This window comes from Lonchura striata, chromosome 1, assembly GCF_050655825.1.
Source record: "Lonchura striata isolate lonStrDom1 chromosome 1, ASM5065582v1, whole genome shotgun sequence".
In the NCBI taxonomy this organism is placed as follows: Eukaryota; Metazoa; Chordata; class Aves; order Passeriformes; family Estrildidae; genus Lonchura; species Lonchura striata.
This window is the reverse complement of record NC_140703.1, coordinates 13,526,028-13,540,020: the sequence shown is the minus strand read 5'-3', so window position 1 is coordinate 13,540,020 and position 13,993 is coordinate 13,526,028. Positions and strand designations below refer to the sequence as shown.

Below are 13,993 nucleotides of genomic sequence, written 5' to 3'. Positions count from 1 at the left end.
AATTTCTCCTGATGTCACTGGTGGTTAGAGCCTGTCATCAGGCATTTTAGCCTGACTACACATCAAGATTTGCTGTCTGGGAAAGAGCACTTCTCAAACAGTAAGATTAATGCTTGATTGGTCTCTTGTCCATTTAAAAGCCTTAAAGACAGAAATAAACCAGAAGAAATCAGAGAGAAATAGTGTGGTTTATGTGTGGTTTTAAGTTTATAGAATTCCACATTCCTTTTTTTATGTGTGTTTTCACACATACCTTCACAGGTGGGCACAAGCATGCATCAGTATTTCTGCCCACAGGAAAACCTCTCATTGCCACTGTGCTCAGTATTAGTGGGAGAACCTGATGAGCTGAACCTCCTGACCAGTCAGGTGTTCCCACCTCTTAGCTAAGAGCTGTCCAGTCCATTATTTGACTTGTCATGAATGCTTTGTTTTACCACTTGACCTACTTTGGCTAAAAAGGTAATCTTGCCCAGAATCCATCTCCCAGAGACTGGTCATTACACATGGAGTCATTCCCTACCTCATATAATAAAATACAGTTTGCCATTAATACTGTTTTTTGCTTTTTCTTTTTCAAGCAATAACAATTGCTGAGAGAACACCTGATCTGGAGCTTTCAGCAGTTACTGCTTATCAAGTACAAGCCTGGCTGTGTGAAGGATTCACCTCTGAGTCCTTGTATCAGAAGGAACCTCAAACTCTTTTATTCCTTACATTACCATAATTGTGTGTCTTGTAGTTGCAGTATTTTCATGCTAATGTTGTATTTTTCTCCTTTCTTTTTAGGTTGGTTTGTTGAATTGGTTTCAATGCCCTTTGAAGTGTTTCCTGTTAAATAAGCTGGGAGTGGTTTTGTTGTGGGTTTTTTCCTCATTTGGTTGCTGTTTTATTTTTCACTCCAGGGGCTAATATCAGATGACAGCTGAACCAGCTTTGGTGATAAATCTTTGCTTCTGTGCCATACTCAATGGGTTGTTAGGTGAAGCCTGGTGCTTCAATGACTGTTAAGTGATAAAAATGTAGAGGAAAAACTTTACAGCTTATAAGATTTAGACAAGTCTGTTTCTGCTTACCTTCCAAAATTAGCACATACATACCTTTCAGTTTTATTAACTTTTTTTCAGTTGGTTTATTTAGAGGACTTGACTGAAAATGTATAAGATTTAGCCCCATGTTTGAATACTTAGCTAATAAAAATATGTAATGATGTTAAATTAATCTGTCTTAAAAAACAAAAACACTATGCTCTTTAAAGACTTGGCCCAGGTACAGCAGAAATATTTTCTTTTACAATCCAACTGCTTAGAGGGATTATTTAATTCAAATTCACCGGTGCTGAAATCTCTCATAATAATTCATTACATAATAGGATTACCTTAAAAGAGAGCTAGATGGCACAGTTAGTCAATACACTACGATATATTTTTGAAGGGTTAGGCACAAATCTGACCCTGGGACACAAATGCATCATGTTTGCTGGTCTGACTAAGCCCAAGTAGATGTTTGTTTATGTTGCATACAATCTGGCATAACTTCATGTAGCTGGCAGACTGCTCAGTAAAGACCTGAGACTTGACGAGCAGTTTTGGACAGAGGAACATTGGCACAGCTGTTTGGAGAACCTGATTTAGCACATCTGAACTGTTCTTGGCTTTAGCCAATAGAGGTAGTTTTTCATTTCAATGACTGCTAAAATTTATAAAGTTCACCTAATAATTTACTAGAAAATTAAGGACAACAGTGCCACTGGAACTCGTCTTTAGATACTGTGTCTATTTGTTATTCCTAATTATAATCAGGATAGAAAAACTGGCTTACATAAAAATTTTGTAATAAGACCCTTTGTTGCAATATTCAAGTAGCTTAGGTATTTCTCAACATTAGGAAATATCAAAGAATAGACTTCCAATAACAAGAACCATTTCTGAGTTTTTAGGACATAATCCATAATTTCAATAATAAGTTGGTAAAATCTGTGTCACTTTGTGCTGGATATAGTCTAATTATATTTTACTTCTCTGTTAGTAGCTCAGTTAGTAGGTATTCCTGAATTAGGTTGTATGTATATTAAAATAAGGTACATTATCTAGGATAAAAATATCACATAAATAAAAAAAATAATTGTGAGGAATAATAAATATGTCAACTTTTCTTCTGTTGAAATACAAAAGGTTTTCATTTTTCCCTGTTGCCATACAAAGGAAAAATTTGTATGTAGCAGATTTCACACACACAAAAATCAGTGCTTTATTCTGACATTTTGCTGCATCTTCTATATGCTAATGTGGGAACACTTTTTCAGCACGTGCAGGTTTCATGTCAAACTGTCTAAAAAATTTTGTGCCATATAAGTTTATTATTCTTTATTTCTAATACAAAGGTTGTATTATTGTTTCCTAGAAGAAATTCTAGGGGAGGAAGTACCATAAATGAGGTAAGACTCAATCTGTGGCTCTTCCTCAAGCAAAATAAATATATATTATTTTGTGGTAAAACAAGGTCTGAGCTTCTAGTTTTGCTTTTAGAGTTCCAGAAGTCAGATAATCTATTTTAGTTTTTGTCTCCATTCTCTTTATCAATTTTATTTGAAAACAGCAAAATGATGGTGGATCTGATGTGTTACTAATGGGACAGTTCTGATAATTTATTTCCTATATATTGAGAAATTGAGCTTCCTCTGTAACTTCAGTTTTCTTTGCCCTCCATATGCTGGCTTTGATAGAAGTGTAACATTAATATGTTTACCATTTTCACCATGGACATCTTTGTAAAGTCTTCGTGTGAGCTAAGACAGGAGGTTTTAACAAAACTTTTGGGGCAAGATTCTTTTGTTTGTAACATATAGGTAAGAAGATAGAGCTCTCTATTTTAAAAGAAAAAAAAAATAAAGGAATACAAATATTTTAATACAGTGCCTTATGATAGATATGTCACATGTATGGCACATGTATTGGAAAATGTAAAGAATGCAGCTTTACAGAAATTTAAAATTTCTAGTGATAATATCTAGAGTGTCATTACACTTACATATTCCACCACAACTTCAGCCACTCTTTAATTGAATATGTAGTGCAATTCACAAATGAAATGCTATTACATATAAAAGGTGAGAAAACCTCAGGTATCTTTGAGCTAAAATCAAGAATGCCATACACTGTATCTGATCATACTTTTACTCTCTAACCTAATGAAATGTATTTTGTAGTGGCTTTAATTGCTATGAATATAGAACTTGCTATCTCTGCATGGGAATCATTGAAACTGATGACCATGAAAATCTTGACATTCTTTAATATTGTTAAAGTAAACTTAATAAAGGAGCATTTTGTCTGAACAGAACAAGAAGAAGTAATAGAAGTAATTTGAAATTAAACAATTTTTAAAAAGGAAACACTGTAAAACTGGGCAGATTGAATGGTTCCTTATTACAGGAATTGTTCCTTGTTCTTCAATATTTCCTATAATGTTTTGGATATCTTACTAGGGTTTGATTTCACCATTTAAAAGCAGTGCAACTGGATAAAATCACTCATTCAGATCTATTCTTCATCAAAACCAGACCCAGAAGAGTCCCCTGTATCATTTTGTGTTAACATTATCTGTGTTATGTGTTTACATTATCTGTAAAGAAAAGCATGTGTCTGATTTCATGTTTTTTACTGACCCTTTGAGAACTTTTGAGAGATGGTTAATTAAAAAATATTTTTCTTTACCTCTTTACAGTACTTCCTATATGTGAATCCTTCACCTGATGGGTGCTCCTGACCACTGCTGAATTGAAAACATAAAAGCAAAATCCTTAGGCTGGCCATCATGGAAAATGCTACATATAAGGTACAAAACTCCAAATCATAAAGCGCTATTGATATTCTAAATTTTCACTGTCAGAAGTCTCAAATTACAGTTTGAAGAACAACTTGCAATATTAGGTTGTACCAGGAGGCAGTGAAGTTAAACAGGTCTGTATTATTTTCTTTACCTGAATGCTTCATGGTGTAGGCAGTGTCACAGCTTTTGGCAGCCACAGAAATCCAGTGATTTTCTGCAGCATGGAAGTTCTCTTGGGGTGTCTGAAAAAGTACAAACATGTGAAAAAAAGAGTATCCTCAAAATTCCATGTGTTTGATCTCTGATGAATAGTAGAGAAACAGAAAAAATCACAGTACCTCTCCCTTCATATTAATATATGAAATCTATGAACATATGGACTTTATGACTTATAGCAATCATACTTCTATCTATGTTTGAGCTTTTGCTGGAATATATATTTATTTATTATTGCCCAAGTGTTTTTTCTTCATGTGTTCCACTGAAATGCCTGTGACTGCATATGCAACAAAAAATATGGGAAATCCAACTCCAGGTTTGGTGGTTTGGGTGTTTTTTGGTTTTCTGTGTTTTTTTTGGTTATTTTTTTTTTCCATTTAAAAGTATGATTTAATGTTTGTTTTAGCTGTCATATGTTATCATCTTGGAGATCCAGTCATAAATCCTGTTATGACATGTTATTGCTATGTTCTATTGACCCTATACAGTTTATAATGCATAATAGGTGGTGTAAAATATCAATGATTAAAAACAGTTCAAATACCAGACTGTTTGCAGTAACAGTAGTTGTGCAGATTTTTAGAAAGTGTTGTCCATAATTATTACAAATTTACTTTTGCTGATTCTGAATTTTGAACCCTTGCTATGTTTTTCCAAGATAACCCATAGTTATTAACTGCTCAGTGGCTTGGTAGGTTCCTCATTTATTGGGAACATGATGAAATAAGGATATGGCATTGATCAGAGACTGCATGTCTGTGAAGCATCTTCATGTGGCAGAGAGCACGCATTGCCCTAGAAAATGCTAATAGACAGAGAATGGCATTCCCCCATCCCATTAAGCCTGAGGGAGTGTCAAGGTTTACCATATGGCTCTCCATGTGCACCACTTTTGTCAAATTCACTCTTCTCACTCAGTTTTTTTTTCTTTTAATTTTTTTTCTTTTCTTTTCTGTCTTGCCCTGCCACCACCAGTCCTTTCATCCTTCCTCCTCTTCAAGTAGAAATTTTCATTTTAACTAGGGATGCTTTCCTCCCTTCTGTTTCTGCCTGCCCACAGTTGCTAATAACAGCTCCTTCTTTAGTCTCTATAGCAATCAGGCAGCAGAAGCACTCAGCACTGAAAAACAGGCAAATCTTGGTAGCAGCCTCCCATTTTTTCTTTTCTTTGCAGCAGTTGCCACCAGCCTTCACCTCTGCAGAAATCTGTGGATGTGCTGATATTCGTCCAAGGGAATGGACCATGAAGAAGGAAACAGCAGCCTATGGATCAGTTTCCTAAAGTAATAAACTGGATTAAAAATTAGTATATTTTACCACACTTTATGAAACTAATGAAGCATCTCAAATGTACATAAATATTCTGCTTCTGTTCAGTATAGTTAAAATATCTGGCAAAAGTTATATAAGCAAGAAGGTTGACCTCTTTTCATATTAAACATAGAATAGTGGAAGAGTTAATAAAGTATTACCCTGTGTATTTTGAGTGAAAATACAATAAGTATTCTAATTCATAAGAGAAAAAATTCTCAGACTGAAAGAAGATAAAAATATTTAATTTTCTATGTATGAATGTCTATGTAATATTCCAGAGAAAAGGTGAATTAAGTAAAGTTTGCTTTTATTGCAAAGACAAGGTTTGAGTACTGTATGCTGTGCAGGAAAATCAAATAAGACGTTCTGTCAGGAAGGCAAAAAATAAATAGCATTAGTTCTCTAGGCTGATTCTGAGCTATCAAAAATATGTCCAGTCTAACATAGATGGCATTTAGTTATAGTGCAGATGAATATTTATTAATATTCTTCAGAGACTGAATGGATGGCTTTTGTTTTACTAGACACTTGAAGACATGATATTCAAAATGTTTCCTTTGTTTGGCATCAAAAAGTATTATGATCATTTTGGCAAACTGTACAAACGAAGCTATCAGGCAATGTACTGTACTGACAGGCTTTGAGTTAGAAGATTAGTGTTGAATGAACAAAACTTCAAGTAATTTGCAAGGCCTTTCAGTCAAATGCAGGACAGATGTTTTATAAATAGTGTAATACATAACATAATACGTGGCTTCAAAGATTTTCAATAAGGTCAGAGAAAAACCTATTTTGGGGTCAATTGGCAGTTGACAACAAGTAAAATATAAATTAAATCTCAAAGCTGTTTTTCAAGACAAAAACAAGTGAGATTTTGATTTGGTAATGAATGGGCAGTGTCAGTAAGGCAGTTGAATTAAAAAGCAGTAGGAATTGTGCATTTTCAAAAGCAAGAGAGGGTGCAACTTTAATTGTTCCTTCACAATGTCTTTGTTGAATTTATTGATGCCAGAATAGGAGAGATTGTCCTTTATAAATCATACCCACACTTTATAAATCATGACCCACTTGTGGGAACATGGGGAACCATCTGTATCAAGGCACCAGAATATTTTGTATCCTCTTTTATAGGAATGACTTATCACGTAGAGATGATCCTGTTTGCATCTGCACCTGGAGAGTCATTTGCTTTACAGAAACTCATGTTCAACACAGTACTTCAGGTGCAACAGAGGCAATGAGTGAAGTAGATTTCTGTCAGAATTCTAGGTGTGAGAGAATAGCAAACAGTGCATGTGATGCTGTGCTGAGTGCACCAGCCTGGTTTAAGTGAGGTGTCTTTCTAGCAGAGAGGAGGGCTCAGAGTACTCTGCCTGTGCAGTTAATAGTGCAAGGATGGCTCCCTTCCACCTGCTTTGTTCCACTGTGCCTTCCCAGCACTGACTAAGGGTCAGCACAGGATAAACAAACTGTCTGTACTCTTCAGTTCAAAAGCATAGGGCTGTAGTCTCTGTTGAACCACCGGCTGACTGGTGCCAATGTGGAAAATTAACTGGCTTTGCTTGCAAATGCAGAGGAGAGGTGTTATACCAGCAATGTTAAAAGCAAAATTGACAAAATAGTGGAATAAAAGCTCTTGAAAAGTTCCAGCAGGGCATAAACAGGATGGAATATACACTAGGTAGGAAAAAATTATTTCTTTAAGTCAGATGATTTGTGCACCAGAGTCTCAGCATTCGTTTAATAGGAAAGTAACTTTCTGTGTGATAAAAATGCAAAGAATAACTTGAAAGCATGAACCAGCTGGTGAGTGATGTACTTTGTTAGGCTTCAGCAGTAAAGCCTGAAAACTGCAACCTTTGTGTATTCTAATAACCCGTTCGCTTCCATGATGAATTCTTCTGGCTACCAAACAATGACACCTGAAAATGTGTGCCACTGCTGGGTTCTAATTCAGCAGCAGCTAGAAGCAAAAAAAATGGCTGATTATATACAGAAGGAGAATACCTACAGGGAGTGACTTCGTGGTTGTCACAGAGGAGAGGACAGAAAACTTGGCAGCTGAAAAGAATGACCACTGATTTTCTTTGTTATTTCAGGAGAAACAAAGGCCAAAATTCTCAGTAGAGTGAAGCTTGTTGTTTGGTTCCAATAAGAACGCAAGGAAACGCACTAGCAAAGAGGTAACATTCCAATATATTAAGTATGTAAGAACATATTAATTTTAACATACATATATATATATATATTTATATGTAAGTTGTAGTGATTATGGCTACATCTTGGCATTCAGAGTCAGCAGGTCTGGAACAGCATCCTAAATATTTGTCTCATGCATACTTCATGATTAATATTCAGTAGTATTTCTTGTGGAATCTACTTAACTCTTTTCACCCTTTATAACATCCCTTGTTTACAAACTATTAGAAGATCTATTAAGAGCTACTCTTTTGTGTCTGTGATCCCAAGTTCTCTGTGTGTATAGATTGTTTCTCTAGATGTGCACTTGCAGAGCCAGTACAGAATACAGAGTGAGATGGGCAGGTGGTTGATTAATCTCTAAATTTATTGCAAAATCATGTGGCTTCACACTTTGATCTTCTTGACTGTGAGGATCTGATTATTAAAAGATGCCTCTGTCCAAATTAAGGTGGATGTCAGACCATATGCCAAAGTCAATAGCACAGATTTTATTTAACAGTAAATGAGACAGAGAGATTAAGTAGAAAGACAGTCACCACCACATAAATCCCTGTGGTGTCTTCCTGGCCTTCTTCTTCTGGTCTTCTTGGTGCTGGGGGTCTTAAAGTGGTCTTCTGGAGGTACCACTTTTCTCTAGGCCTTTTTTATATATCCTGTTCTTATCACAGTTCCCTCAGTGGAATTTTGTCCAGTGTGCTCATTCCAAACCTTCACCTTCATTTAGCCCCGGAAATAATGCCTTCCTCTTTGCCATCTGTGCCTGTTGTGGTGGCTTAACTTATGGGATCTTCCTTCTTTGACAGTGGTTTGAGACATTCTTTAAGTTCTCATAATGGTTAAATAGTCTGTCTCTGGATATAACAATCTTTAGAAGTGTCAAAGAAGAACCAGAGAATTTATAATACTCAGCACTTACTTTTCCACTATAAGCTTCATTGATCTTCAGTTATTATTACATTTAATAGTATTTGTTTTAGGCTGTGGCTTCCAAGCTTTTTTATTGTGGTCCTTTCTTTCACTGTATTTCTATTTGCAACTAGAAATACAAATCAGTGAACAAGGAGCAGAATTGGGGATCTAATGTTTTAGGCTCTCAAATTGAATTTGTAGGACTTCTAGAATAGTTTGTTGTCATTAATTTTTGCTGTTCAATTTACAGTGTTGTCAAATAATCAAAATTCTCCTGTTCTAATATCCTTCAGCAATATGTTCTATCTGGGGGAAAAAAAAACCCCAACAAACCAACAAAAATGCCCACCCTTGATTACAAGTTTGAAACTGATGTTCTTTCTCTCAGTATGCATTCCTGAATTGTAAATCAGGGAGAACAGACACTCCCAGTCTTCTCACTTTGTTCTAGTCAATATTAATACTTGTTTTTATTATGCATTCCTGTATTTTTCCTTTCTTGGAGGGAATGAAGTACATTGCTGTATATTTTAAGGAGTCTTTAGTGTCTCTTCATATTCCTCTCACTCCTCTTTGACTTTCTGTGCTTTTTCTTCTCACGTTCTTGTTAATACTCAAAGTTTTTGACTGCTGAGTTGGACAACTTGATATTTCTGTCTTAGGGATTAACATATGGTTTTACATATGGTTTATCGGGGTATAGCAAATAGTATTTTCTTTTTTTTAGAAGCTCACCTGAAAATAAATTGATTTGAGTCAGTCTGAAGCAAATAATTTTCCAGATTTTTAAAGAAATCTACATTTTTTCCCGGATATTTTTGTACAAGCATGAAATTATATAAGTAAAGGGTGTTAGATGCCTCTCACAAAATCCATCAAGTATTAGGAGTAATTGTAGTAATTGTAATTGTAGTAATCTACAATCTAATTGCATAGTTCCATACCTGTTCCTTCTGGTTTTCACTCTAGTATATTTTCAACAATTTTTTAGAAAATAGGATTTCTTCAAAGGGACACCTGCTCTCTTGAATGTTTGGGACAACCTTTGAACAAAAGATTACCTTAGCTTGGTTAAAGATTACATTCTTTGCCAAGGCCAAAGAAGATCAAGACTGTGATTCATGTGAATATCCTAGCCACAGGACTTCCATAAAGTGAGGGGCAGAAAAAGGAACAGGAAAGAAATGTAAGCTAGAAAAGGCTGTCACCTGAATATTTCTTCAGTACTTGCTATAAAATTTAAATTTTTTTTTGAAACAAAATTAAATAATGCATTATAACCCTTCCCAATGTTTGGTCTCAGTTGAAAATGCTTGGATTTGACATAACTCCCAACTAATTTTCCAGAAAGTTACTACAAATAAGTATGTTTTATCAGTCTGTTCGAGGTTAATGTAAAATGCCTAATGTGTGTGTATTCATGTGTAAATAGGCTTATGAGAAACATCTACAAACTTTTCAGAAGCTTAACACAACTTGCATGTTTTATCATTAATTCTTTATGAAATTAATCAAATGTTCATGTAGATATAAATGGGAGATACCTGCATATATCCTTTTGCTATATCACACTCATGTGTCAGATTGGGTACACCACAAAAATTGTTCTGATCAGTCTGCAACATTTTCTTTATAACAAGAAAACAAATGAATGGTTTTGAGTACAGTTGAAAGAACAAGCTTGGTGTTGTGTTGCTTTATGATCTGTGATCAGAGTCTGTGTAATACATTCCTGACCTTTCAAGGAACGGTGTTTTTCTTTTTTTCTTTCAAATATAGTTTCTTTTTTTTTTAAGTCTACGTATCTTTGGGTCGAGGAGGACAGCAATGGAGCACTCTGGTAAATTGACCAGCACACAATGCCACTGCTACTGCAATTGAATCTAAGTTGTTCAACATATTCCTTGTGCTAAAATAGCTGAAGAGTGTGTTTTGCTTCATGTGGTAGAAAGTTGGATTTCTATGGGGAAACGTTTGTTATATCTGTTCTTTCTCCAAGTGTATGTCATGATTTTAGTGAATATTAAAGCAATTTTTTTGGCCAACTTGTTCTGTTTATAAAACAGACTCCCATAAAAACCAAAAAGGAAATTATCTAAATACAAGATTATATTGCAATGGTTTTGCATATGGAAATACAAGACAGTGGAATGATGATAATGAAATTTAGGAAATAACTGACAGACTTCAGAGAGGAATAAGAGAGCATCACAGCTTTGGTTGCTGCTGCCTTGGCATCTGTAGCTCATCAGCAAACGAGTATTAATGTTCACAGTGCTTAGGTGTTTGCTTGTCAGTCTGTAAGGGTATGCCAAATGACAATTTGGGGGAAAAACCTTCAGAGTAGTTCCTTGGATGTAGAAGTTAAGAATTTGAGGGAGCTTTTGAATAAGAACTGGAGGAAAAAGTTATTCTGGTGGGTAAAGTTGAAGCTCCTGAAGTTGAAAGAACATTTTCTTTTCCCTTATTCACCAAAACTGGAAGATTTTTGTTTCTAAATTTAAATTACTTTAAGTGATGGGAGGTAACTTCCTGTAGGCAAACATTAGAAAAGTTGATCAGATGAGCTTTTGTTATTTGATTTCAGTGCAAAGCATGATTTATATAAGGATGGCTGGTGAGGGTTTAAAGTATGTGTGATGACTTGTTCTCCTTAAATACCCATGAAGTTGCAAGTGAGGATATTGATTGTGATATTGATCAGCTCAGTGATGGTGATGAGACATCACTGTATTAATTATAAGGTTCTACATTTACTGAATAACTGTTCAGTCTTCTCTCTTTCTCTCCTCTTACTCCTTTCTCATAGCTATGCAATGTAGATGACTAAGAGTATGTTTTATTTTGTGATGTTCTTGTCCATGTGTAATCATAGCACTAAGAACAAATGAGAAATTGTGAATTTTCATCCAGTAACCATTTCAAAGGGGAGTTGTGGTTTTCTTTCCCTCCTGTAAATCTGAAATGCACTTTGCTTCCTAGCCAATAGGAGGCAATGAAACAGAGAGCAAGAAATGAAAGTCATGTTTCCCTTATTTTCTATGTCCCTCTGTGTGCCATAGGGTAGTTTAACAGCCTGGCCTACAGAAGAAAAGGGACAAAACCCCTTGATATCATGAAAATGGAGGAAGTGGCTGAATTAAAACTAGGAGCTGTCAGAGGGGAAGAAAGATAACTTCTGAAACATTTTAAAGTCTTATGTATAAATACACTATGGTTGGAATGCCACTTTCATTTTGGCTGTTTCAATGGCTCCAGTACTTGAAAAAAATCAGAATTCCTATCATGTCATAGGACTGTTTCTCATTGTTCACTTTTGAGTTCACTATGTCCAGTGGAATCATTCAAATTTGTGTTGAAGTCTAGTGGACAAGTGACAGGAAGTTTATGAGCCTAGGGGAGACTTGTACTAGAAATAACATGGGCAGTGTGAGCAGCTCACTGTCTCTTCGGATCACATTATTTATTGATTTTATTTTAAATGTTGTTCCATAGAAAGAACTTTACAAGGTTCACAAATTATTTTCTTAGGGCTTGAATAGACATCAGTATGATACAAACAAAACCATACCATAGCAGTGCATCATCATTCAAAGATATCACTACCAACAAACCTTTAAAAAAAAAAAACTTAAGTGTTTCAGTCTTTGAAAACCAGACAGGGGATAAATTGCTTCTTTTATTCCTACTTAGGAGAAAGACAGGGTACCATCAAACAGTGAAAAGCAGCTGAGGACATGGAAGGCTTGAATTTACTTTGTTACTGTTAGACAAACTAGTTAGACTTTGTCACTGCATCTCTTTTTTAAAATGTTTTTCCGCTTTTTAAACTTGTAAGTGCTTTGTTAATGGTATGGAGACACTGAGCATGGGTGTTATCTTCAGAGGGACTGAAATTTCTGAGGGGTAGTTGCTGGTGAGTCTTCTTGGAATTAATGTCATCTCCAACCTTTCATCCTTGCCATTTATGGAAGTTACCTACTCTGTAGTAAAGCTGACAGAAGTGGATGTTTGCTGCTTTTTCATGTGGCTCATGAAGACACTGGGCTTTGAACTGGAATGACTGAAGAATGAATGAAGAATGGACTCTGGCATGTCAAAAAAACAGATAAAAATTGAGAAGCTGGAGAACAACTAGTTTTTGAATGTGCATGGTTGTGGACTTCAGGGTTAAGAATCAATGCCTCTGAGTGTCATAAATGATACAATTCATAAATTGTCTGATTTGAAGCTGGAAGCGTCACTGGGTCCTCTTCTGATGTGATGTGAGGCAGGCTAGAAGGCAGAGTCATCTCCCCCAGTCATGGATTTGATTTGGTAGGAAAAATATAGCCACTGATACAAGGCCAATAAATAAAAAAAGCTTCCTGATCTGCTTTCTTGATAGTCAGCTCTAGAAATGCACGCAGTGGAGTTGTGCCATCTTATGTTTGGAACAGTGATAAACTAATAAAAAGATTAAATTTCCCTTCCCAACAGTCCAGAAAGGAGTAATCTGAATCAGGACTTTTCACACCCAAATCTGCATCAACCTTGTGTGCAAATGAGTACCATAACAATAGGCTTAAGCATTGATATGACAGTGGTATGCCTTGCTATAAATTATTTCTTCTTATGTGGCTATTCAATGTGTATATATATATATATATATATATATATATATATATATATATATCACGATATGAATTGTGAAATGTTCTTTTGTTCTTTTTGGGGCCTGGGGGAAAATGGATTTGCTTCATTTTGCTTTTTGTTTAGTTGGTTTTGACTTTTTGTAATTTTCTTGTATTGGGAAAAAAAACAAAAAAACAGCCAAATAAATATTTCCTGCTTACCAGCTGAAAAAGCATAGAGCTGAAAAAGATACAGCATATTGCTGTCCAAACTGAGATCAGAAATAGAGAGTTGGAGTGATAGTCTTAGAACTGAGGAAAATTCTAATTTAAATGTGTCCTTAGCAAGCTGCATACATTATACATTCAATTATATGTATATACATGAACATATAATTGAGATGGATGTACAGGTGGTATGCTCCAAGAAAGAGTCAGAAAAAGAGATTAAGGTTAAATGTGTATTTAAAAGTAAAGTTTTAAAAATGCTTGCTTTTCTCAAATTCAGATGTTTTGAAAAGTTAAATAGGATTCAGTTGTTTGAGGATTACTTTGTGTATGACTTGGATTTAAATCACAGGGCATTTCAGATCAGCTACTCTGTTCAAAGCAGCTGCTGTTAGAGGATTTATACATGATATTCCTTCCAGGGTATTAGTATAGCAGGTCTTCTTCTAGCTGATTTTGAAGTGAAATGTAGATTTTACATTGTCCTTGTCTAATGTGTACCTTTTTTGAGCAATCTTGATCTGCTGTTTAAAGGTATTAACTGCTTCAAAATCGTTGGCATTGTTTAGAGGATTTTAAATAGAGGAATACAAAGTTAAGCTATGTGAAACCATGCTTTCCATTTAACTCTAAAAATGTAAACATAAATTCTCTAGAGTGAAAAAGTTCTTAGAATC

General features: G+C 35.2%; 1 long non-coding RNA gene across 2 annotated transcripts in view; it reads left to right on the top strand.

Moving 5' to 3' along the window:
• The window catches only part of LOC110476594 (uncharacterized), a 149,132-nt gene that overhangs the window by 97,666 nt on the left and 37,473 nt on the right, over positions 1-13,993 (top strand). For both annotated transcript variants that reach the window (XR_002466449.2, XR_014949669.1), the window contains 3 exons: positions 3,727-3,837; positions 5,225-5,333; positions 7,464-7,547. This is a non-coding gene — a long non-coding RNA (uncharacterized LOC110476594). The remainder of the gene's footprint in view (positions 1-3,726; positions 3,838-5,224; positions 5,334-7,463; positions 7,548-13,993) is intronic.